The sequence below is a fragment of the Ovis canadensis genome, chromosome 6 (assembly GCF_042477335.2).
Source record: "Ovis canadensis isolate MfBH-ARS-UI-01 breed Bighorn chromosome 6, ARS-UI_OviCan_v2, whole genome shotgun sequence".
NCBI lineage: Eukaryota > Metazoa > Chordata > Mammalia > Artiodactyla > Bovidae > Ovis > Ovis canadensis.
The window spans coordinates 6,571,390-6,597,018 of NC_091250.1; positions in this window are offsets into that span (position 1 = coordinate 6,571,390).

The following is a 25,629-nucleotide window of genomic DNA, read 5'->3' on the forward strand; positions in this document are numbered from 1 at the left end:
CGACTTACAACGGGGACCTCAGGGACCCGCTCTGGTGGCCTCAGGAAAGGCCAGTCCCCATGCGAGTTCCTCGGGGGACTCTCGGGATTCCTCTCCCGTCGATTCCGGGGCCTAAGACCTTGTGTGGAGACGGGGCCGGAACCTGAGGATTCCTCTCCAGTGCTGACATGGATCTTGGGGTATTTCTGGAGTCTCCCCAGGGGAGTCAGTCCTCGTCTCGAATGCGGGCATGCACTTGCGCTTTCCTCCAGAGCAGTAGCAGCAGTGTCACGCAGTCCGCCGCGTGGATCAAAGGATCTATGGTTTTCCCTCGAGTCTTTCCCACGAGGCATTCCAACGAGGCTTTCCCACGAGGCTTTCCCACGAGGCTTTCCACAGGGCTGTCCCACGTGCACACGTAGTGGGAGTCGATCCTCGGCTTGAACGTCAAGGCAGTGCAAGGAAAACAGGTTCCTCTGCAATGAACTGACACATCTGGGGGACTCTTGGAATGGTGGAACGACCCTGGAGTTCCTCTCGCCTTTCCTGTGGAGAGCGCCTCCTCTTGAGATGCGACGGGAACGCCCGGAATTCTTTCCCTACGAAACAGGGAAAGGATCCCTCATCTCGAGCTAGGAGGCGGAAACGGGGCTCCCCTGGATGTGTGCGGGACCCTGGTGCTTCCTCTCCAGTGGAGACGGGTATGTCGGGGACCTTCTTGACTTGCAGCAAGGTGTGAAGGACCCTTTGGAAGTTCCAGTCGTTAGATGTGATTAGCCTCGAGAAGCCTCAGCGGAAATGGGCCTCATCTCGCCTGGAGGGCAAAACCTCCTGGATTTTCTCGAGTTGCGGCAGGTGCTCTCAACTTACATTGGGGACCTCGGGGACCCGCTCTGGTGGCCTCAGGAAAGGCCAGTCCCCATGCGAGTTCCTCGGGGGCCTCTCGGGATTCATCTCCCGTCGATGCCGGGGCCTAAGTCCTTCTGTGGAGTCGGGGCCGGAACCTGAGGATTCCTCTCTAGTGCTGACATGGATCTTGGGGTAGTTCTGGAGTCTCCCCAGTGGAGTCAGTCCTCGTCTCTTATGCGGGCATGCACTTGCGCTTTCCTCCAGAGCGGTAGCAGCAGTGTCACGCATTCCGCCGCGTGGATCAAAGGATCTATGGTTTTCCCTCGAGTCTTTCCCAAGAGGCTTTCCCACGAGGCTTTCCCACAGGGCTGTCACACAGGGCTCACTCACGTGCACACGAGTTGGGGGTCGATCCTAAGCTAGAACGTCAAGGCAGTGCAGGGAAAACAGGTTCCTCTGGAAAGAACTGACACATCTGGGGGACTCTTGAATCGTGGCACGACCCTGGAGTTCCTCTCGCCTTTCCTGTGGAGAGCGCCTCCTCTTGAGATGCGTCGGGAACGCCGGGAATTCCTTCCCTACGAAACAGGGAAAGGATCCCTCATCTCGAGCTAGGAGTCGGAAACGGGGCTCCCCTGGATGTGTGCGTGACCCTCGTGCTTCCTCTTGAGTGGAGGCGGCTATGTCGGGGAACTTCTTGACTTGCAGTAAGGGTGTGAAGGACCCTTTGGAACTTCCATTGGTTAGATGTGATTAGCCTCGAGAAGCCTCAGCGGAAATGGGCCTCATCTCGCCTGGAGGGGAGGACCTCCTGGATTTTCTCGAGTTGCGGCAGGTGCTCTCGACTTACCACGGGGACCTCAGGGACCTGCTCTGGTGGCCTCAGGAAAGGCCAGTCCCCATGCGAGTTCCACGGGAGCCTTTCGGGATTCCACTCCCGTCGATGCCAGGGCCTAAGACCTTGTGTGGAGTCGGGGCCGGAACCTGAGGATTCCTCTCCAGTGCTGACATGGATCTTGGGGTACTTCTGGAGTCTCCCCAGGGGAGTCAGTCCTCGCCTCTAATGCGGGCATGCACTTGCGCTTTCCTCCAGAGCGGTAGCAGCAGTGTCACGCAGTCCGCCGCGTGGATCAAAGGATCTATGGTTTTCCCTCGAGTCCTTCCCACGAGGCTTTCCCACGAGGCTTTCCCACAGGGCTGTCCCACGTGCACACGTGGTGGGAGTCGATCCTCGGCTTGAACGTCAAGGCAGTGCAGGGAAAACAGGTTCCTCTGGAATGGACTGACACATCTGGGCGACTCTTGGAATGGTGGCACGACCCTGGAGTTCCTCTCGCCTTTCCTGTGGAGAGCGCCTCCTCTTGAGATGCGACGGGAACGCCGGGAAATCTTTCCCTACGAAACAGGGAAAGGATCCCTCATCTCGAGCTAGGAGGCGGAAACGGGTCTCCCCTGGATGTGTGCGGGACACTCGTGCTTCCTCTCGATTGGACACGGGTATGTCGGGGAACTTCTTGAGTTGCAGCAAGGGTGTGAAGGACCCTTTGGAATTTCCAGTGGTTAAATGTGATTAGCCTCGAGAAGCCTCAGCGGAAATGGGCCTCATCTCGCCTGGAGGGCAAAACCTCCTGGATTTTCTCGAGTTGCGGCAGTTGCTCTCAACTTACGACGGGGACCTCAGGGATCCGCTATGGTGGCCTCAGGAAACGCCAGTCCCCATTTGAGCTCCACGGGGGCCTCTCGGGATTCCTCTCCCGTCGATGCCGGGGCCTAAGACCTTGTGTGGAGTCGGGGCCAGAACCTGTGGTTTCCTCTCCAGTGCTGACATGGATCTTGTGGTACTCTGGAGTCTCCCCAGGGGAGTCAGTCCTCGTCTCGAATGCGGGCATGCACTTGCGCTTTCCTCCAGAGCGGTATCAGCAGTGTCAAGCAGTCTGCCGCTTGGATCAAAGGATCTATGGTTTTCCCTCGAGTCTTTCCCACGAGGCTATCCCAAGAGTCTTTCCCAGGAGGCTTTCCCACAGGGCTGTCCATCATGCACACATTGTGGAAGTCGATCCTCGGCTTGAACGTGAAGGTAGTGCAGGGAAAACAGGTTCCTCTGGAATGGACTGACACATCTGGGGGACTTTTGGAATGGTGGCACGACCCTGGAGTTCCTCTCGCCTTTCCTGTGGAGTGCGCCTCCTCTTGAGATGCGACGGGAACGCCGGGAATTCTTTCCCTACGAAACAGGGAAAGGATCCCTCATCTCGGACTAGGAGGCGGAAAATGGGCTCCCCTGGATGTGTGCGGGACCCTCGTGCTTCCTCTCGAGTGGAGACGGGTATGTCGGGGAACTTCTGGACTTGCAGCAAGGGTATGAAGGACCCTTTGGAAGTTCCAGTGGTTAGATGTGATTATCCTGGAGAAGCCTCAGCGGAAATGGGCCTCATCTCGCCTGGAGGGCAAAACCTCCTGGATTTTCTCGAGTTGCGGCAGGTGCTCTCGACTTACGACGGGGACCTCGGGGACCTCAGGGACCCGCTCTGGTTGCCTCAGGAAAGGCCAGTCCCCATGCGAGTTCCTCGTGGGCCTCTCGGGATTCCTCTCCCGTCGATGCCGGGGCCTAAGACCTTGTGTGGAGTCGGGGCCGGAACCTGAGGATTCCTCTCCAGTGCTGCCATGGATCTTGGGGTACTTCTGGAGTCTCCCAGGGGAGTCAGTCCTCGTCTCGAATGCTGGGATGCACTTGCGCTTTCCACCAGAGCGGTAGCAGCAGTGTCACGCAGTCCGCCGCGTGGATCAAAGGATCTATGGTTTTCCCTCGAGTCCTTCCCACGAGGCTTTCCCACGAGGCTTTCCCACAGCGCTGTCCCACATGCACACATGGTGGGAGTCGATCCTCGGCTTGAACGTCAAGGCAGTGCATGGAAAAGAGGTTCCTCTGGAATGGACTGACACATCTGGGGGACTCTTGGAATGGTGGCACGACCCTGGAGTTCCTCTCGCCTTTCCTGTGGAGAGCGCCTCCTCTTGAGATGCGACGGGAACGCCGGGAATTCTTTCCCTACGAAACAGGGAAAGGATCCCTCATCTCGAGCTAGGAGGCGGAAACGGGGCTCCCCTGGATGTGTGCGGGACCCTCGTGCTTCCTCTCGAGTGGAGACGGCTATGTCGGGGAACTTCTTGAGTTGCAGCAAGGGTGTGAAGGACCCTTTGGAAGTTAAAGTGGTTAGATGAGATTAGCCTCGAGAAGCCTCAGCGGGAATGGGCCTCATATCGCCTGGAGGGCAAAACCTCCTGGATTTTCTCTAGTTGCGGCAGGTGCTCTCGACTTCCGACGGAGACCTCGGGGATCCGCTCTGGTGGCCTCAGGAAAGGCCAGTCCCCATGCGAGTTCCTCGGGGGCCTCTCGGGATTCCTCTCCCGTCGATGCTGGGACCTAAGACCTTGTGTGGAGTAGGGGCCGGAACCTGAGGATTCCTCTCCAGTGCTGACATGGATCTTGGGGTACTTCTGGAGTCTCCCCAGGGAGTCAGTCCTCGTCTCGTATGTGGGCATGCACTTGCGCTTTCCTCCAGAGCGGTAGCAGCAGTGTCACGCAGTCCGCCGCGTGGATCAAAGGATCTATGGTTTTCCCTCGAGTCTTTCCCACGAGGCTTTCCCACGAGGCTTTCCCACAGGGCTGTCCAAGGGGGAACACGTGGTGGGAGTCGATCCTCGGCTTGAACGTCAAGGCAGTGCAGGGAAAACAGGTTCCTCTGGAATGGACTGACACATCTGGCCGACTCTTGAAATGGTGGCACGACCTTGGAGTTCCTCTAGCCTTTCCTGTGGAGAGCGTCTCCCCTTGAGATGCGACGGGAACGCCGGGAAATCTTTCCCTACGAAACAGGGAAAGGATCCCTCATCTCGAGCTAGGAGGCGGAAATGGGGCTCACCTGGATGTGTGCGGGACCCTCGTGCTTCCTCTCGAGGGAAGACGGGTATTTCGGGGAACTTCTTGAGTTGCAGCAAGGGTGTGAAGGACCCTTTGGAAGTTCCATGGTTAGATGTGATGAGCCTCTAGAAGCCTCAGCGGAAATGGGCCTCATCTCGCCTGGAGGGCAAAACCTCCTGGATTTTCTCGAGTTGCGGCAGGTGCTCTCCACTTACGACGGGGACCTCAGGGATCCGCTCTGGTGGCAACCGGAAAGGCCAGTCCCCATGCGAGTACCTCATGGGCCTCTCGGGATTTCTCTCCCGTCGATGCCGGGGCCTAAGACCTTGTGTGTAGTGGGGGCCGGAACCTGAGGATTCCTCTCCAGTGCTGACATGGATCTTGGGGTACTTCTGGAGTCTCCCCAGGGGAGTCAGTCCTCGCCTCTAATGCGGGCATGCACTTGCGCTTTCCTAAAGAGCGGTAGCAGCAGTGTCACGCAGTCCGCCGCGTGGATCAAAGGATCTATGGTTTTCCCTCGAGTCCTTCCCACGAGGTTTCCCACGATCCTTTCCCACAGGGCTGTCCCACGTGCACACGTGGTGGGAGTCGATCCTCGGCTTGAACGTCAAGGCAGTGCAATGAAAACAGGTTCCTCTGGAACGGACTGACACATCTGGGGGACTCTTGGAATGGTGGCACGACCCTGGAGTTCCTCTCGCCTTTCCTGTGGAGAGCGCCTCCTCTTGAGATGCGACGGGAACGCAGGGAAGTCTTTGCCTACGAAACAGGGAAAGGATCCCTCATCTCGAGCTAGGAGGCAGAAACGGGTCTCCCCTGGATGTGTGCGGGACACTCGTGCTTCCTCTCGAGTGGACACGGGTATGTCGGGGAACTTCTTGAGTTGCAGCAAGGGTGTGAAGGACCCTTTGGAATTTCCAGTGGTTAAATGTGATTAGCCTCGAGAAGCCTCAGCGGAAATGGGCCTCATCTCGCCTGGAGGGCAAAACCTCCTGGATTTTCTCGAGTTGCGGCAGGTTCTCTCGACTTACGACGGGGACCTCAGGGACCCGCTCTGGTGGCCTCAGGAAAGGCCAGTCCCATGCTAGTTCCTCAGGGGCCTCTCGGGATTTCTCTCCCGTCGATGCCGGGGCCTAAGACCTTGTGTGAAGTCAGGGCCGGAACCTGAGGATTCCTCTCCAGTGCTGACATGGATCTTGGGGTACTTCTGGAGTCTCCCCAGGGGAGTCAGTCCTCGCCTCTAATGCGGGCATGCACTTGCGCTTTCCTCCAGAGCGGTAGCAGCAGTGTCACGCAGTCCGCCGCGTGGATCAAAGGATCTATGGTTTTCCCTCGAGTCCTTCCGACGAGGCTTTCCGACGAGGCTTTCCCACAGGGCTGTCCCACGTGCACACGTGGTGGGAGTCGATCCTCGGCTTGAACGTCAAGGCAGTGCAGGGAAAACAGGTTCCTCTGGAATGGACTGACACATCTGGGTGACTCTTGGAATGGTGGCACGACCCTGGAGTTCCTCTCGCCTTTCCTGTGGAGAGCGCCTCCTCTTGAGATGCGACGGGAACGCAGGGAAATCTTTCCCTACGAAACAGGGAAAGGATCCCTCATCTCGGGCTAGGAGGCGGAAACGGGGCTCCCCTGGATGTGTGCGGGACCCTCGTGCTTCCTTTCGAGTGGAGACGGGTATGTCGGGGAACGTCTTGAGTTGCAGCAAGGGTGTGAAGGACCCTTTGGAAGTTCCAGTGGTTAGATGTGATTAGCCTCGAGAAGCCTCAGCGGAAATGGGCCTCATCTCGCCTGGAGGGCAAAACCTCCTGGATTTTCTCGAGTTGCGGCAGGTGCTCTCGACTTACGACGGGGACCTCAGGGACCCGCTCTGGTGGCCTCAGGAAAGGCCAGTCCCATGCGAGTTCCTCAGGGGCCTCTCGGGATTTCTCTCCCGTCGATGCCGGGGCCTAAGATCTTGTGTGAAGTCAGGGCCGGAACCTGAGGATTCCTCTCCAGTGCTGACATGGATCTTGGGGTACTTCTGGAGTCTCCCCAGGGGAGTCAGTCCTCGCCTCTAATGCAGGCATGCACTTGCGCTTTCCTCCAGAGCGGTAACAGCAGAGTCACGCAGTCCGCCGCGTGGATCAAAGGATCTATGGTTTTCCCTCGAGTCTTTCCCACGAGGCTTTCCCACGCGGCTTTCCCACAGGTCTGTCCCACGTGCACACGTGGTGGTAGTCGATCCTCGGCTTGAACGTCGAGGCAGTGCAGGGAAAACAGGTTCCTCTGGAATGGACTGACACATCTGGGGGACTCTTGGAATGGTGGCACGACCCTGGAGTTCCTCTCGCCTTCCTGTGGAGAGCGCCTCCTCTTGAGATGCGACGGGAACGCCGGGAATTCTTTCCCTACGAAAAAGGGAAAGGATCCCTCATCTCGAGCTAGGAGGCGGAAACGGGGCTCCCCTGGATGTGTGCGGGACCCTCTTGCTCCCTCTCGAGTGGAGACGGGTATGTCGCGGAACTTCTTGAGTTGCAGCAAGTGTGTGAAGGACCCTTTGAAAATTCCAGTGGTTAGATGTGATTAGCCTCGAGAAGCCTCAGCGGAAATGGGCCTCATCTCGCCTGGAGGGCAAAACCTCCTGGATTTTCTCGAGTTGGGGCAGGTGCTCTCGACTTACGACGGGGACCTCAGGGACCCGCTCTGGTGGCCTCAGGAAAGGCCAGTCCCCATGCGAGTTCCTCGGGGGCCTCTCGGGATTCCTCTCCCGTCGATGCCGGGGCCTAAGACCTTGTGTGGAGTCGGGGCCGGAACCTGAGGATTCCTCTCCAGTGCTGACATGGATCTTGGGGTACTTCTGGAGTCTCCCCAGGGGAGTCAGTCCTCGCCTCTAATGCGGGCATGCACTTGCGCTTTCCTCCAGAGCGGTAGCAGCAGTGTCACGCAGTCCGCCGCGTGGATCAAAGGATCTATGGTTTTCCCTCGAGTCCTTCCCACGAGGCTTTCCCACGAGGCTTTCCCACAGGGCTGTCCCACGTGCACACGTGGTGGGAGTCGATCCTCGGCTTGAACGTCAAGGCAGTGCAGGGAAAACAGGTTCCTCTGGAATGGACTGACACATCTGGGCGACTCTTGGAATGGTGGCACGACCCTGGAGTTCCTCTCGCCTTTCCTGTGGAGAGCGCCTCCTCTTGAGATGCGACGGGAACGCCGGGAAATCTTTCCCTACGAAACAGGGAAAGGATCCCTCATCTCGAGCTAGGAGGCGGAAACGGGTCTCCCCTGGATGTGTGCGGGACACTCGTGCTTCCTCTCGATTGGACACGGGTATGTCGGGGAACTTCTTGAGTTGCAGCAAGGGTGTGAAGGACCCTTTGGAATTTCCAGTGGTTAAATGTGATTAGCCTCGAGAAGCCTCAGCGGAAATGGGCCTCATCTCGCCTGGAGGGCAAAACCTCCTGGATTTTCTCGAGTTGCGGCAGTTGCTCTCAACTTACGACGGGGACCTCAGGGATCCGCTATGGTGGCCTCAGGAAACGCCAGTCCCCATTTGAGCTCCACGGGGGCCTCTCGGGATTCCTCTCCCGTCGATGCCGGGGCCTAAGACCTTGTGTGGAGTCGGGGCCAGAACCTGAGGTTTCCTCTCCATTGCTGACATGGATCTTGTGGTACTCTGGAGTCTCCCCAGGGGAGTCAGTCCTCGTCTCGAATGCGGGCATGCACTTGCGCTTTCCTCCAGAGCGGTATCAGCAGTGTCAAGCAGTCTGCCGCTTGGATCAAAGGATCTATGGTTTTCCCTCGAGTCTTTCCCACGAGGATATCCCACGAGTCTTTCCCAGGAGGCTTTCCCACAGGGCTGTCCATCATGCACACATTGTGGAAGTCGATCCTCGGCTTGAACGTGAAGGTAGTGCAGGGAAAACAGGTTCCTCTGGAAAGGACTGACACATCTGGGGGACTTTTGGAATGGTGGCATGACCCTGGAGTTCCTCTCGCCTTTCCTGTGGAGTGCGCCTCCTCTTGAGATGAGACGGGAACGCCGGGAATTCTTTCCCTACGAAACAGGGAAAGGATCCCTCATCTCGAGCTAGGAGGCGGAAACTGGGCTCCCCTGGATGTGTGCGGGACCCTCGTGTTTCCTCTCGAGTGGAGACGGGTATGTCGGGGAACTTCTGGACTTGCAGCAAGGGTATGAAGGACCCTTTGGAAGTTCCAGTGGTTAGATGTGATTAGCCTGGAGAAGCCTCAGCGGAAATGGGCCTCATCTCGCCTGGAGGGCAAAACCTGCTGGATTTTCTCGAGATGCGGCAGGTGCTCTCGACTTACGACGGGGACCTCGGGGACATCAGGGACCCGCTCTGGTGGCCTCAGGAAAGGCCAGTCCCCATGCGAGTTCCTCGGGGGCCTCTCGGGATTCCTCTCCCGTCGATGCCGGGGCCTAAGACCTTGTGTGGAGTCGGGGCCGGAACCTGAGGATTCCTCTCCAGTGCTGCCATGGATCTTGGGGTACTTCTCGAGTCTCCCCAGGGGAGTCAGTCCTCGTCTCGAATGCGGGCATGCACTTGTGCTTTCCTCCAGAGCGGTAGCAGCAGTGTCACGCAGTCCGCTGCGTGGATCAAAGGATCTATGGTTTTCCCTCGAGTCTTTCCCACGAGGCTTTCCCACGAGGCTTTCCCACAGGGCTGTCCCACGTGCACACGTGGTGGGAGTCGATCCTCGGCTTGAACGTCAAGGCAGTGCAGGGAAAAGAGGTTCCTCTGGAATGGACTGACACATCTGGGGGACTCTTGGAATGGTGGCACGACCCTGGAGTTCCTCTCGCCTTTCCTGTGGAGAGCGCCTCCTCTTGAGATGCGACGGGAACACCGGGAATTCATTCCCTAGGAAACAGGTAAAGGATCCCTCATCTCGAGCTAGGAGGCGGAAACGGGGCTCCCCTGGATGTGTGCGGGACCCTCCTGCTTCCTCTCGAGTGGAGACGGGTATGTCGGGGAACTTCTTGAGTTGCAGCAAAGGTGTGAAGGACCCTTTGGAAGTTCCAGTGGTTAGATGTGATTAGCCTCGAGAAGCCTCAGCGGAAATGGGCCTCATCTCGCCTGGAGGGCAAAACCTCCTGGATATTCTCGAGTTGCGGCAGGTGCTCTCGACTTACGACGGGGACCTCAGGGACCCGCTCTGGTGGCCTCAGGAAAGGCCAGTCCCCATGCGAGTTCCTCGGGGTCCTCTCGGGATTCCTCTCCCGTCGATGCCGGGGCCTAAGACCTTGTGTGGAGTCGGGGCCGGAACCTGAGGATTCCTCTCCAGTGCTGCCATGGATCTTGGGGTACTTCTGGAGTCTCCCCAGGGGAGTCAGTCCTCGTCTCGAATGCGGGCATGCACTTGCGCTTTCCTCCAGAGCGGTAGCAGCAGTGTCACGCAGTCCGCCGCGTCATCAAAGGATCTATGGTTTTCCCTCGAGTCTTTCCCCCGAGGCTTTCCCACGAGGCTTTCCCACAGGGCTGTCCCACGTGCACACGTGGTGGGAGTCGATCCTCGGCTTCTACGTCAAGGCAGTGCAGGAAAAAGAGGTTCCTCTGGAATGGACTGACACTTCTGGGGGACTCTTGGAATGTTGGCACGACCCTGGAGTTCCTCTCGCCTTTCCTGTGGAGAGCGCCTCCTCTTGAGATGTGACGGGAACGCCTTGAATTCTTTCCCTATGAAACAGGGAAAGGATCCCTCATCTCGAGCTAGGAGGCGGAAAGGGGCTCCCCTTGATGTGTGCGGGACCCTCGTGCTTCCTCTCGAGTGGAGACGGGTAAGTCGGGGAACTTCTTGAGTTGCAGCAAGGGTGTGAAGGACCCTTTGGAAGTTCCAGTGGTTAGATGTGATTAGCCTCGAGAAGCCTCAGTGGAAATGGGCCTCATCTCGCCTGGAGGCCAAAACCTCCTGGATTTTCTCGAGTTGCGGCAGGTGCTCTCGACTTACGACGGGGACCTCGGGGCCCGCTCTGGTGGCCTAAGGAAAGGCCAGTCCCCATGCGAGTTCCTCGGGGGCCTCTCGGGATTCCTCTCCCGTCGATGCCGGGGCCTAAGTCCTTGTGTGGAGTCGAGGCCGGAACCTGAGGATTCCTCTCCAGTGCTGACATGGATCTTGGGGTACTTCTGGAGTCTCCCAGGGGAGTCAGTCCTCGTCTCGAATGCTGGGATGCACTTGCGCTTTCCACCAGAGCGGTAGCAGCAGTGTCACGCAGTCCGCCGCGAGGATCAAAGGATCTATGGTTTTCCCTCGAGTCCTTCCCACGAGGCTTTCCCACGAGGCTTTCCCACAGCGCTGTCCCACATGCACACATGGTGGGAGTCGATCCTCGGCTTGAACGTCAAGGCAGTGCAGGGAAAACAGGTTCCTCTGGAATGGACTGACACATCTGGGGGACTCTTGGAATGGTGGCACGACCCTGGAGTTCCTCTCGCCTTTCCTGTGGAGAGCGCCTCGTCTTGAGATGCGACGGGAATGCCGGGAATTCTTTCCCTACGAAACAGGGAAAGGATCCCTCATCTCGAGCTAGGAGGCGGAAACGGGGCTCCCCTGGATGTGTGCGGGATCCTCGTGCTTCCTGTCGAGTGGAGACGGGTATGTCGGGGAACTTCTTGAGTTGCAGCAAGGGTGTGAAGGACCCTTTGTAAGTTCCAGTCGTTAAATGTGATTAGCCTCGAGAAGCCTCAGCGGAAATGGGCCTCATCTCGCCTGGAGGGCAAAACCTCCTGGATTTTCTCGAGTTGCGGCAGTTGCTCTCGACTTACGACGGGGACCTCAGGGACCCGCTCTGGTGGCCTCAGGAAAGGCCAGTCCCCATTTGAGCTCCACGGGGGCCTCTCGGCATTCCTCTCCCGTCGATGCCGGGGCCTAAGACCTTGTGTGGAGTCGGGGCCAGAACCTGTGGTTTCCTCTCCAGTGCTGACATGGATCTTGTGGTACTCTGGAGTCTCCCCAGGGGAGTCAGTCCTCGTCTCGAATGCGGGCATGCACTTGCGCTTTCCTCCAGAGCGGTATCAGCAGTGTCAAGCAGTCTGCCGCTTGGATCAAAGGATCTATGGTTTTCCCTCGAGTCTTTCCCACGAGGCTATCCCAAGAGTCTTTCCCAGGAGGCTTTCCCACAGGGCTGTCCATCATGCACACATTGTGGAAGTCGATCCTCGGCTTGAACGTGAAGGTAGTGCAGGGAAAACAGGTTCCTCTGGAATGGACTGACACATCTGGGGGACTTTTGGAATGGTGGCACGACCCTGGAGTTCCTCTCGCCTTTCCTGTGGAGTGCGCCTCCTCTTGAGATGCGACGGGAACGCCGGGAATTCTTTCCCTACGAAACAGGGAAAGGATCCCTCATCTCGAACTAGGAGGCGGAAACTGGGCTCCCCTGGATGTGTGCGGGACCCTCGTGCTTCCTCTCGAGTGGAGACGGGTATGTCGGGGAACTTCTGGACTTGCAGCAAGGGTATGAAGGACCCTTTGGAAGTTCCAGTGGGTAGATGTGATTATCCTGGAGAAGCCTCAGCGGAAATGGGCCTCATCTCGCCTGGAGGGCAAAACCTCCTGGATTTTCTCGAGTTGCGGCAGGTGCTCTCGACTTACGACGGGGACCTCGGGGACCTCAGGGACCCGCTCTGGTGGCCTCAGGAAAGGCCAGTCCCCATGCGAGTTCCTCGTGGGCCTCTCGGGATTCCTCTCCCGTCGATGCCGGGGCCTAAGACCTTGTGTGGAGTCGGGGCCGGAACCTGAGGATTCCTCTCCAGTGCTGCCATGGATCTTGGGGTACTTCTCGAGTCTCCCCAGGGGAGTCAGTCCTCGACTCGAATGCGGGCATGCACTTGTGCTTTCCTCCAGAGCGGTAGCAGCAGTGTCACGCAGTCCGCCGCGTGGATCAAAGGATCTATGGTTTTCCCTCGAGTCTTTCCCACGAGGCTTTCCCACGAGGCTTTCCCACAGGGCTGTCCCACGTGCACACGTGGTGGGAGTCGATCCTCGGCCTCTACGTCAAGGCAGTGCATGGAAAAGAGGTTCCTCTGGAATGGACTGACACATCTGGGGGACTCTTGGAATGGTAGCACGACCCTGGAGTTCCTCTCGCCTTTCCTGTGGAGAGCGCCTCCTCTTGAGATGCGACGGGAACGCCGGGAATTCTTTCCCTACGAAACAGGGAAAGGATCCCTCATCTCGAGCTAGGAGGCGGAAACGGGGCTCCCCTGGATGTGTGCGGGACCCTCGTGCTTCCTCTCGAGTGGAGACGGGTATGTCGGGGAACTTCTTGAGTTGCAGCAAGGGTGTGAAGGACCCTTTGGAAGTTCCAGGGGTTAGATGTGATTAGCCTCGAGAAGCCTCAGCGGAAATGGGCCTCATCTCGCCTGGAGGGCAAAACCTCCTGGATTTTCTCGAGTTGAGGCAGGTGCTTTCGACTTACGACGGGGACCTCAGGGACCCGCTCTGGTGGCCTCAGGAAAGGCCCGTCCTCATGCCAGTTCCTCGGGGGCTTCTCGGGATTCCTCTCCGGTTGATGTTGGGGCCTAAGACCTTGTGTGGAGTCGGGGCCGGAACCTGAGGATTCCTCTCCAGTGCTGACATGGAACTTGGGGTACTTCTGGAGTCTCCAAAGGGGAGTCAGTCGTCGTCTCGAATGCGGGCATGCACTTGCGCTTTCCTCCAGAGCGGTAACAGCAGAGTCACGCAGTCCGCCGCGTGGATCAAAGGATCTATGGTTTTCCCTCGAGTCTTTCCCACGAGGCTTTCCCACGCGGCTTTCCCACAGGGCTGTCCCACGTGCACACGTGGTGGTAGTCGATCCTCGGCTTGAACGTCGAGGCAGTGCAGGGAAAACAGGTTCCTCTGGAATGGACTGACACATCTGGGGGACTCTTGGAATGGTGACACGACCCTGGAGTTCCTCTCGCCTTTCCTGTGGAGAGCGCCTCCTCTTGAGATGCGACGGGAACGCCGGGAATTCTTTCCCTACGAAACAGGGAAAGGATCCCTCATCTCGAGCTAGGAGGCGGAAACGGGGCTCCCCTGGATGTGTGCGGGACCCTCTTGCTCCTTCTCGAGTGGAGACGGGTATGTCGGGGAACTTCTTGAGTTGCAGCAAGTGTGTGAAGGACCCTTTGAAAATTCCAGTGGTTAGATGTGATTAGCCTCGAGAAGCCTCAGCGGAAATGGGCCTCATCTCGCCTGGAGGGCAAAACCTCCTGGATTTTCTCGAGTTGGGGCAGGTGCTCTCGACTTACGACGGGGACCTCAGGGACCCGCTCTGGTGGCCTCAGGAAAGGCCAGTCCCCATGCGAGTTCCTCGGGGTCCTCTCGGGATTCCTCTCCCGTCGATGCCGGGGCCTAAGACCTTGTGTGGAGTCGGGGACGGAACCTGAGGATTCCTCTCCAGTGCTGACATGGATCTTGGGGTACTTCTGGAGTTTCCCATGGGAGTCAGTCCTCGTCTCGAATGCGGGCATGCACTTGCGCTTTCCTCCAGAGCGGTAGCAGCAGTATCACGCAGTCCGCCGCGTGGATCAAAGGATCTATGGTTTTCCTTCGAGTCTTTCCCACTAGGCTTTCCCACGAGGCTTTCCCACAGGGCTGTCCCACGTGCACACGTGGTGGGAGTCGATCCTCAGCTTCAACGTCAAGGCAGTGCAGGGAAAACAGGTTCCTCTGGAATGGACTGACACATCTGGGGGACTCTTGGAATGGAGGCACGACCCTGGAGTTCCTCTCGCCTTTCCTGTGGAGAGCGCATCCTCTTGAGATGCGACGGGAACGCCGGGAATTCATTCCCTAGGAAACAGGGAAAGGATCCCTCATCTCGAGCTAGGAGGCGGAAACGGGTCTCCCCTGGATGTGTGCGGGACCCTCGTGCTTCCTCTCGAGTGGAGACGGGTGTGTCGGGGAACTTCTTGAGTTGCAGCAAAGGTGTGAAGGTCCCTTTGGAAGTTCCAGTGGTTAGATGTGATTAGCCTCGAGAAGCCTCAGCGGAAATGGGCCTCATCTCGCCTGGAGGGCAAAACCTCCTGGATTTTCTCGAGTTGCGGCAGGTGCTCTCGACTTACGACGGGGACCTCATGGACCCGCTCTGGTGGCCTCAGGAAAGGCCAGTCCCCATGCGAGTTCCTCGGGGGCCTCTCGGGATTCCTCTCCCCTCGATGCCGGGGCCTAAGACCTTGTGTGGAGTCGGGGCCGGAACCTGAGGATTCCTCTCCAGTGCTGACATGGATCTTGGGGTATTTCTGGAGTCTCCCCAGGGGAGTCAGTCCTCGTCTCGAATGTGGGCATGCACTTGCGCTTTACTGCAGAGCGGTAGCAGCAGTGTCACGCAGTCCGCCACATGGATCAAAGGATCTATGGTTTTCCCTCGAGTCTTTCCCACGAGGCTTTCCCACGAGGCTTTCCCACAGGGCTGTCCCACTTGCACACGTGGTGGGAGTCGATCCTCGGCTTGAACGTCAAGGCAGTGCAGGGAAAACAGGTTCCTCTGGAATGGACTGACACATCTGGGGGACTCTTGGAATGGTGGCACGACCCTGGAGTTCCTCTCGCCTTTCCTGTGGAGAGCGCCTCCTCTTGAGATGCGACGGGAACGCCGGGAATTCTTTCCCTACGAAACAGGGAAAGGATCCCTCATCTCGAGCTAGGAGGCGGAAACGGGGTCCCCTGGATGTGTGCGGGACCCTCGTGCTTCCTCTCGAGTGGAGACGGGTATGTGGGGGAACTTCTTGAGTTGCAGCAAGGGTGTGAAGGACCCTTTGGAAGTTCCAGTGTTTAGATGTGATTAGCCTCGAGAAGCCTCAGCGGAAATGGGCTTCATCTCGCCTGGAGTGCAAAACCTCCTGGATTTTCTCGAGTTGCGGCAGGTGTTCTCGACTTACGACGGTGACCTAAGGGACGCGCTCTGGTGCCCTCAGGACTGGCCAGTCCCCATTCCAATGGCTCGGGAGCCTCTCGGGATTCCGCTCCCTTCGATGCCAGAGCCTAAGACCTTCTGTGGGTCGTGTCTGGAACATGAGGTTTCCTCTCCAGTGCTGACATGGATCGTGGAGTACTTCTGGTGTTTCCCCAGGGGAGTAAGTCCCCGTCTCGAATGGGGGCATGCACGTGCGCTTTCCTCCAGAGCTGTAACAACACTGTCATGCCTCCCGGCGCGCCGATCATGGGATCTGTGGCTTTCCCACGAGGCTTTCCCACGAGGCTTTCCCACAGGACTGTCCCACGTGTCACCGTGGTGTGAGTCGATGCTCGGCGTGAAACTCGAGGCAGTGCAGGGATAACAGGTTCCTCTGGAATGGACTGAGATATCTGGGGGACTCTGGGAACGGTGGCACGACCCTGGAGTTCCTCTCGCCTTTCCTGTGAGGAGCGCCTCCACTTGAGATGCAACGGGAACTCCCAGAATTATTTCCCGAAAAAGCTGTGAAAGGATCCCTCATCTTGAGCTACGAGGCGAACACGGGGCTCCCCTGGATGTGGGCGGGACCCTCGTGCTTCCTCTCGAGTGGAGACGGGTATGTTAGGGAACTTCTTGAGTTGCAGCAAGGGTGTGAAGGACCTTTTAGAAGTTCCAGAGGTTAGGTGTGATTAGCTTCCAGAAGCCTCAGCGGAAATGGGCCTCACTCAGCTGGAGTGCAAAACCTCCTTGATTTTCTCGAGTTGCGGCAGGTGCTCTTGACTTACGACGGGGACTTTAGGGACCCGCTCTGGTGGCCTCAATACTGGCCCGTCCCCATTCGAATTGCTCGGGGTCCTCTCGGGATTCATCTTCCGTCGATGCCGGGGCCTAAGTCCTTGTGTGGAGTCGGGGCTGGAACCTGAGGATTCCTCTCCAGTACTGACATGGATCTTGGAGTACTTTTGGAGTCTCCCCAGGGGAGTCAGTCTTCATCTCGAATGGGGGCATGCACGTGCGCTTTCCTCCGAGCTGTAGCACCAGCGTCACGATTCCTGTCGCGTGGATCAAGGGATCTGTGGCTTTCCCTCGAGGCTTTCCCACGAGGCTTTCCCACAGGGCTGTCCCACGTGAGACCGTGGTGGGAGTCGATCCTCCTCGTTAAAGTCAAGGCAGTGCAGGGAAAACAGTATCCTCAGGAATGGACTGAGACATCTGGGGGACTCTTGGAATGGTGGCACGACGCTGGAGTTGCTCTCACCTTTCCTGTGGAGAGCCTCTACACTTGAGATGCGATGGGAACGCCAAGGAATCTCTCCTGAACAAGCAGCGAACGGATCCCTCATCTCGACCTACGAGGCGGAAACGGAGCTCTTCTGGATGTGGGTGGGACATGCGTGCTTCCTCTCGAGTGGAGAGGGGTATATAGGGGAACTTCTTGAGTTGCAGCAAGGGTGTCAAGGACCCTTTGGAAGTTCCAGTGGTTAGACGTGATTAGCCTCGAGAAGCCTCAGCGGAAATGGGCCTCATCTCGCCTGGAGGGCAAAACCTCCTGGATTTTCTCGAGTTGAAACAGGTGCTTTCGACTTACGACGGGGACCTCAGGGACCCGCTCTGGTGACCTCAGGAAAGGCCAGTCCTCATGCCAGTTCCTCGGGGGCTTCTCGGGATTCCTCTCCGGTTGATGTTGGGGCCTAAGACCTTGTGTGGAGTCGGGGCCGGAACCTGAGGATTCCTCTCCAGTGCTGACATGGAACTTGGGGTACTTCTGGAGTCTCCAAAGGGGAGTCAGTCGTCGTCTCGAATGCGGGCATGCACTTGCGCTTTCCTCCAGAGTGGTAACAGCAGAGTCACGCAGTCCGCCGCGTGGATCAAAGGATCTATGGTTTTCCCTCGAGTCTTTCCCACGAGGCTTTCCCACAGGTCTGTCCCACGTGCACACGTGGTGGGAGTCGATCCTCGGCTTGAACGTCAAGGCAGTTCAGGGAAAACAGGTTCCTCTGGAATGGACTGACACATCTGGGGGACTCTTGGAATGGTGGCACGACCCTGGAGTTCCTCTCGCCTTTCCTGTGGAGAGCGCCTCCTCTTGAGATGCGACGGGAACGCCGCGAATTCTTTCCCTACGAAACAGGGAAAGGATCCCTCATCTCGAGCTAGGAGGCGGAAACGGGGTCCCCTGGATGTGTGCGGGACCCTCGTGCTTCCTCTCGAGTGGAGACGGGTATGTGGGGGGAACTTCTTGAGTTGCAGCAAGGGTGTGAAGGACCCTTTGGAAGTTCCAGTGGTTAGATGTGATTAGCCTCGAGAAGCCTCAGCGGAAATGGGCCTCATCTCGCCTGGAGTGCAAAACCTCCTGGATTTTCTCGAGTTGCGGCAGGTGCTCTCGACTTACGACGGGGACCTCAGGGACCCGCTCTGGTGGCCTCAGGAAAGGCCAGTCCCCATGCGAGTTCCTCGGGGTCCTCTCGGGATTCCTCTCCCGTCCATGCCGGGGCCTAAGACGTTGTGTGGAGTCGGGAACGGAACCTGAGGATTCCTCTCCAGTGCTGATATGGATCTTGGGGTACTTCTGGAGTCTCCCCAGGGGAGTCAGTCCTCGTCTCGAATGCGGGCATGCACTTGCGCTTTCCTCCAGAGCGGTAGCAGCAGTGTCACGCTGTCCGCCGCGTGGATCAAAGGATCTATGGTTTTCCCTCGAGTCTATCCCATGAGGCTTTCCCACGAGGCTTTCCCACAGGGCTGTCCCACAGGGCTGTCCCACGTGCCAGCGTGGTGGGAGTCGATCCTCGGCGTGGGAGTCGATCCTCGGCGTGAAAGCCGAGGTAGTGCAGGGCAAACAGGTTCCTCTGAATGGACTGAGACATCTGGGGGACTCTTGGAATGGTGGCATGATGCTGGAGTTCCTCTCGCCTTTCCTGTGGAGAGCGCCTCCTCTTGAGGTGAGAGGGAAACGTCGGGATTTCTTTCCGGACAAAGCAGCGAAATGTCCCTCATCTCGAGCTACGAGGCGGAAACGGGGCTCCTCTGGATGTGGATGGGATCCTCGTGCTTCTTCTAGAGTGGAGACGGGTATGTCAGGCAACTTCTTGAGTTGCAGCAAGGGTGTGAAGGACCTTTTGGAAGTTCCAGAGGCTAGACGTGATTAGCCTGGAGAAGCCTCAGCGGAAATGGGCCTCATCTCACCTGGAGGGAAAAACCTCCTGGATTTTCTCGAGTTGCGGCAGGTGCTCTCGACTTACGACGGTGACCTAAGGGACGCGCTCTGGTGGCCTCAGGACTGGCCAGTCCCCATTCCAGTGGCTCGGGAGCCTCTCGGGATTCCGCTCCCTTCGATGCCAGAGCCTAAGACCTTGTGTGGAGTCGTGTCTGGAACATGAGGTTTCCTCTCCAGTGCTGACATGGATCGTGGAGTACTTCTGGTGTTTCCCCAGGGGAGTAAGTCCCCGTCTCGAATGGGGGCATGCACGTGCGCTTTCCTCCAGAGCTGTAACAACACTGTCATGCCTCCCGGCGCGCCGATCATGGGATCTGTGGCTTTCCCACGAGGCTTTCCCACGAGGCTTTCCCACAGGACTGTCCCACGTGTCACCGTGGTGTGAGTCGATGCTCGGCGTGAAACTCGAGGCAGTGCAGGGAAAACAGGTCCCTCTGGAATGGACTGAGATATCTGGGGGACTCTGGGAACGGTGGCACGACCCTGGCGTTCCTCTCGCCTTTCCTGTGAGGAGCGCCTCCACTTGAGATGCAACGGGAACTCCCAGAATTATTTCCCGAAAAAGCTGTGAAAGGATCCCTCATCTTGAGCTACGAGGCGGACACGGGGCTCCCCTGGATGTGGGCGGGACCCTCGTGCTTCCTCTCGAGTGAAGACGGGTATGTTAGGGAACTTCTTGAGTTGCAGCAAGGGTGTGAAGGACCTTTTAGAAGTTCCAGAGGTTAGGTGTGATTAGCTTCCAGAAGCCTCAGCGGAAATGGGCCTCACTCAGCTGGAGTGCAAAACCTCCTTGATTTTCTCGAGTTGCGGCAGGTGCTCTTGACTTACGACGGGGACTTTAGGGACCCGCTCTGGTGGCCTCAATACTGGCCCGTCCCCATTCGAATTGCTCGGGGTCCTCTCGGGATTCATCTTCCGTCGATGCCGGGGCCTAAGTCCTTGTGTGGAGTCGGGGCCGGAACCTGAGGATTCCTCTCCAGTACTGACATGGATCTTGGAATACTTTTGGAGTCTCCCCAGGGGAGTCAGTCTTCGTCTCGAATGGGGGCATGCACGTGCGCTTTCCTCCGAGCTGTAGCACCAGCGTCACGATTCCTGTCGCGTGGATCAAGGGATCTGTGGCTTTCCCTCGAGGCTTTCCCACGAGGCTTTCCCACAGGGCTGTCCCACGTGAGACCGTGGTGGGAGTCGATCCTCCTTGTTAAAGTCAAGGCAGTGCAGGGAAAACAGTATCCTCAGGAATGGACTGAGACATCTGGGGGACTCTTGGAATGGTGGCACGACGCTGGAGTTGCTCTCACCTTTCCTGTGGAGAGCCCCTACACTTGAGATGCGATGGGAACGCCAAGGAATCTCTCCTGAACAAGCAGCGAACGGATCCCTCATCTCGACCTACGAGGCGGAAACGGAGCTCTTCTGGATGTGGGTGGGACATGCGTGCTTCCTCTCGAGTGGAGAGGGGTATATAGGGGAACTTCTTGAGTTGCAGCAAGGGTGTCAAGGACCCTTTGGAAGTTCCAGAGCTTAGGTGTGATTAGCCTTGAGAAGCCTCAGCGGAAATGGTCCTCATCTCGCCTGGAGGGCAAATCCTAATGGATTTTCTCTAGTTGCGGCAGGTGCTCTCGACATACGACGGGGACCTCTGGGACCCGCTCTGGTTGCCTCAGGAAAGGCCAGTCCCCATGCGAGTTGCACGTGGGCCTCTCGGAATACCTCTCCCTTCGATGCCAGGGCCTAATACCTTGTGTGGAGGCGGGGCCGGAACCTGAGGATTCCTCTCCAGTGCTGACATAGATCTTGGGGTAATTCTGGAGTCTCCCCAGGGGAGTAAGTCCTCGTCTCAAATGGGGGCATGCACGTGCGCTTTCCTCCAGAGCAGTAGCAGCAGTGTCATGCTTTCCATCACCTGGAACAAGGGATCTGTGGCTTTCCCTCGAGGCTTTCCTACGAGGCTGTCCCACAGGGCTGTCACACGTGCCACTGTGGTGGGAGTCAATCATCGGTGTGAAAGTCGAGGCAGTGCAGGGAAAACAGGTTCCTCTGGAATGGACTGAGACTTCTGGGGGACTCTTGGAATGGTGGCACGACGCTGGAGTTCCTCTTGCCTTTCCTGTGGAGAGCACCTCCTCTTGACGTGAGAGTGGAACGCCGGGAATTCTTTCCCCACAAAGCAGCGAAATGTCCCTTATCTCGAGCTGCGAGGCGGAAACGGGTCTCCTCTGGATGTGGCCGGGACCCTTGTGCTTCCTCTAGAGTGGAGACGGGTATGTCAGGCAACTTCTTGAGTTACAGCAAGGGTGTGAAGGAACTTTTGGAAGTTCCAGAAGTTAGGTTTGATTAGCTTCGAGAAGCCTCAGCGGAAATGGGCTCTTCTCGCCTGGAGGGCAAAACCTCCTGAATTTTTTCGAGTTGCGGCAGGTGCTCTCGATTTACGACGGGGACCTCAGGGACTCGCTCTGGTGGCCTCAGGCAATGCCAGTCCCCATGCGAGTTGCTCGGGTGCCTCTCGGGATTCCTCTCCCTTCGATGCTGGGGCCTGAGGTCTTGTGTGGAGTCGGGGCCGGAACCTGGGGATTCCTCTCCAGTGCTGACATGGATCTTGGGGTACTTCTGGAGTCATCCCAGGGGAGTCATTCCTCGTCTCGAATGCTGGCATGCACTTGCTCTTTCCTCCAGAGCCGTAGCAGCAGTGTCACGCAGTCCGCCCCGTAGATCAATGGATCTATGGTTTTCCCTCGAGTCTTTCCCACGAGGCTTTCCCACAGGTCTGTCCCACGTGCACACGTGGTGGGAGTCGATCCTCGGCTTGAACGTCAAGGCAGTGCAGGGAAAACAGGTTCCTCTGGAATGGACTGACACATCTGGGGGACTCTTGGAATGGTGGCACGACCCTGGAGTTCCTCTCGCCTTTCCTGTGGAGAGCGCCTCCTCTTGAGATGCGACGGGAACGCCGCGAATTCTTTCCCTACGAAACAGGGAAAGGATCCCTCATCTCGAGCTAGGAGGCGGAAACGGGGTCCCCTGGATGTGTGCGGGACCCTCGTGCTTCCTCTCGAGTGGAGACGGGTATGTGGGGGAACTTCTTGAGTTGCAGCAAGGGTGTGAAGGACCCTTTGGAAGTTCCAGTGGTTAGATGTGATTAGCCTCGAGAAGCCTCAGCGGAAATGGGCCTCATCTCGCCTGGAGTGCAAAACCTCCTGGATTTTCTCGAGTTGCGTCAGGTGCTCTCGACTTACGACGGGGACCTCAGGGACCCGCTCTGGTGGCCTCAGGAAAGGCCAGTCCCCATGCGAGTTCCCCGGGGTCCTCTCGGGATTCCTCTCCCGTCCATGCCGGGGCATAAGACGTTGTGTGGAGTCGGGAATGGAACCTGAGGTTTCCTCTCCAGTGCTGACATGGATCGTGGAGTACTTCTGGTGTTTCCCCAGGGGAGTAAGTCCCCGTCTCGAATGGGGGCATGCACGTGCGCTTTCCTCCAGAGCTGTAACAACACTGTCATGCCTCCCGGCGCGCCGATCATGGGATCTGTGGCTTTCCCACGAGGCTTTCCCACGAGGCTTTCCCACAGGACTGTCCCACGTGTCACCGTGGTGTGAGTCGATGCTCGGCGTGAAACTCGAGGCAGTGCAGGGATAACAGGTTCCTCTGGAATGGACTGAGATATCTGGGGGACTCTGGGAACGGTGGCACGACCCTGGAGTTCCTCTCGCCTATCCTGTGTGGAGCGCCTCCACTTGAGATGCAACGGGAACTCCCAGAATTATTTCCCGAAAAAGCTGTGAAAGGATCCCTCATCTTGAGCTACGGGGCGAACACGGGGCTCCCCTGGATGTGGGCGGGACCCTCGTGCTTCCTCTCGAGTGGAGACGGGTATGTTAGGGAACTTCTTGAGTTGCAGCAAGGGTGTGAAGGACCTTTTAGAAGTTCCAGAGGTTAGGTGTGATTAGCTTCCAGAAGCCTCAGCGGAAATGGGCCTCACTCAGCTGGAGTGCAAAACCTCCTTGATTTTCTCGAGTTGCGGCAGGTGCTCTTGACTTACGACGGGGACTTTAGGGACCCGCTCTGGTGGCCTCAATACTGGCCCGTCCCCATTCGAATTGCTCGGGGTCCTCTCGGGATTCATCTTCCGTCGATGCCGGGGCCTAAGTCCTTGTGTGGAGTCGGGGCCGGAACCTGAGGATTCCTCTCCAGTACTGACATGGATCTTGGAGTACTTTTGGAGTCTCCCCAGGGGAGTCAGTCTTCGTCTCGAATGGGGGCATGCACGTGCGCTTTCCTCCGAGCTGTAGCACCAGCGTCACGATTCCTGTCGCGTGGATCAAGGGATCTGTGGCTTTCCCTCGAGGCTTTCCCACGAGGCTTTCCCACAGGGCTGTCCCACGTGAGACCGTGGTGGGAGTCGATCCTCCTCGTTAAAGTCAAGGCAGTGCAGGGAAAACAGTATCCTCAGGAATGGACTGAGACATCTGGGGGACTCTTGGAATGGTGGCACGACGCTGGAGTTGCTCTCACCTTTCCTGTGGAGAGCCCCTACACTTGAGATGCGATGGGAACGCCAAGGAATCTCTCCTGAACAAGCAGCGAACGGATCCCTCATCTCGACCTACGAGGCGGAAACGGAGCTCTTCTGGATGTGGGTGGGACATGCGTGCTTCCTCTCGAGTGGAGAGGGGTATATAGGGGAACTTCTTGAGTTGCAGCAAGGGTGTCAAGGACCCTTTGGAAGTTCCAGTGCTTAGATGTGATTAGCCTTGAGAAGCCTCAGCGGAAATGGGCCTCATCTCGCCTGCAGGGCAAAACCTCCTGGATTTTCTCGAGTTGCGGCAGGTGCTCTCGACTTACGACGGGGACCTCAGGGACCCGCTCTGGTGGCCTCAGGAAAGGCCATTCCCCATGCGAGTTCCTCGGGGGCCTCTCGGGATTCCTCTCCCCTCGATGCCGGGGCCTAAGACCTTGTGTGGAGTCGGGGCCGGAACCTGGGGATTCCTCTCCAGTGCTGACATGGATCTTGGGGTATTTCTGGAGTCATCCCAGGGGAGTCATTCCTCGTCTCGAATGCGGGCATGCACTTGCTCTTTCCTCCAGAGCTGTAGCAGCAGTGTCACGCAGTCCGCCGCGTGGATCAAAGGATCTATGGTTTTCCCTCGAGTCTTTCCCACGAGGCTTTCCCACAGGTCTGTCCCACGTGCACACGTGGTGGGAGTGGATGCTCGGCTTGAACGTCAAGGCAGTTCAGGGAAAACAGGTTCCTCTGGAATGGACTGACACATCTGGGGGACTCTTGGAATGGTGGCACGACCCTGGAGTTCCTCTCGCCTTTCCTGTGGAGAGCGCCTCCTCTTGAGATGCGACGGGAACGCCGCGAATTCTTTCCCTACGAAACAGGGAAAGGATCCCTCATCTAGAGCTAGGAGGCGGAAACGGGGTCCCCTGGATGTGTGCGGGACCCTCGTGCTTCCTCTCGAGTGGAGACGGGTATGTGGGGGAACTTCTTGAGTTGCAGCAAGGGTGTGAAGGACCCTTTGGAAGTTCCAGTGGTTAGATGTGATTAGCCTCGAGAAGCCTCAGCGGAAATGGGCCTCATCTCGCCTGGAGTGCAAAACCTCCTGGATTTTCTCGAGTTGCGGCAGGTGCTCTCGACTTACGACGGGGACCTCAGGGACCCGCTCTGGTGGCCTCAGGAAAGGCCAGTCCCCATGCGAGTTCCTCGGGGTCCTCTCGGGATTCCTCTCCCGTCCATGCTGGGGCCTAAGACGTTGTGTGGAGTCGGGAACGGAACCTGAGGATTCCTCTCCAGTGCTGATATGGATCTTGGGGTACTTCTGGAGTCTCCCCAGGGGAGTCAGTCCTCGTCTCGAATGGCGGGCATGCACTTGCGCTTTCCTCCAGAGCGGTAGCAGCAGTGTCACGCTGTCCGCCGCGTGGATCAAAGGATCTATGGTTTTCCCTCGAGTCTATCCCATGAGGCTTTCCCACGAGGCTTTCCCACAGGGCTGTCCCACAGGGCTGTCCCACGTGCCAGCGTGGTGGGAGTCGATCCTCGGCGTGGGAGTCGATCCTCGGCCTGAAAGCCGAGGTAGTGCAGCGCGAACAGGTTCCTCTGAATGGACTGAGACATCTGGGGGACTCTTGGAATGGTGGCACGATGCTGGAGTTCCTCTCGCCTTTCCTGTGGAGAGCGCCTCCTCTTGAGGTGATAGGGAAACGTCGGGATTTCTTTCCGGACAAAGCAGCGAAATGTCCCTCATCTCGAGCTACGAGGCGGAAACGGGGCTCCTCTGGATGTGGATGGGATCCTCGTGCTTCTTCTAGAGTGGAGACGGGTATGTCAGGCAACTTCTTGAGTTGCAGCAAGGGTGTGAAGGACCTTTTGGAAGTTCCAGAGGCTAGACGTGATTAGCCTGGAGAAGCCTCAGCGGAAATGGGCCTCATCTCGCCTGGAGGGAAAAACCTCCTGGATTTTCTCGAGTTCCGGCAGGTGCTCTCGACTTACGACGGTGACCTAAGGGACGCGCTCTGGTGGCCTCAGGACTGGCCAGTCCCCATTCCAGTGGCTCGGGAGCCTCTCGGGATTCCGCTCCCTTCGATGCCAGAGCCTAAGACCTTGTGTGGAGTCGTGTCTGGAACATGAGGTTTCCTCTCCAGTGCTGACATGGATCATGGAGTACTTCTGGTGTTTCCCCAGGGGAGTAAGTCCCCGTCTCGAATGGGGGCATGCACGTGCGCTTTCCTCCAGAGCTGTAACAACACTGTCATGCCTCCCGGCGCGCCGATCATGGG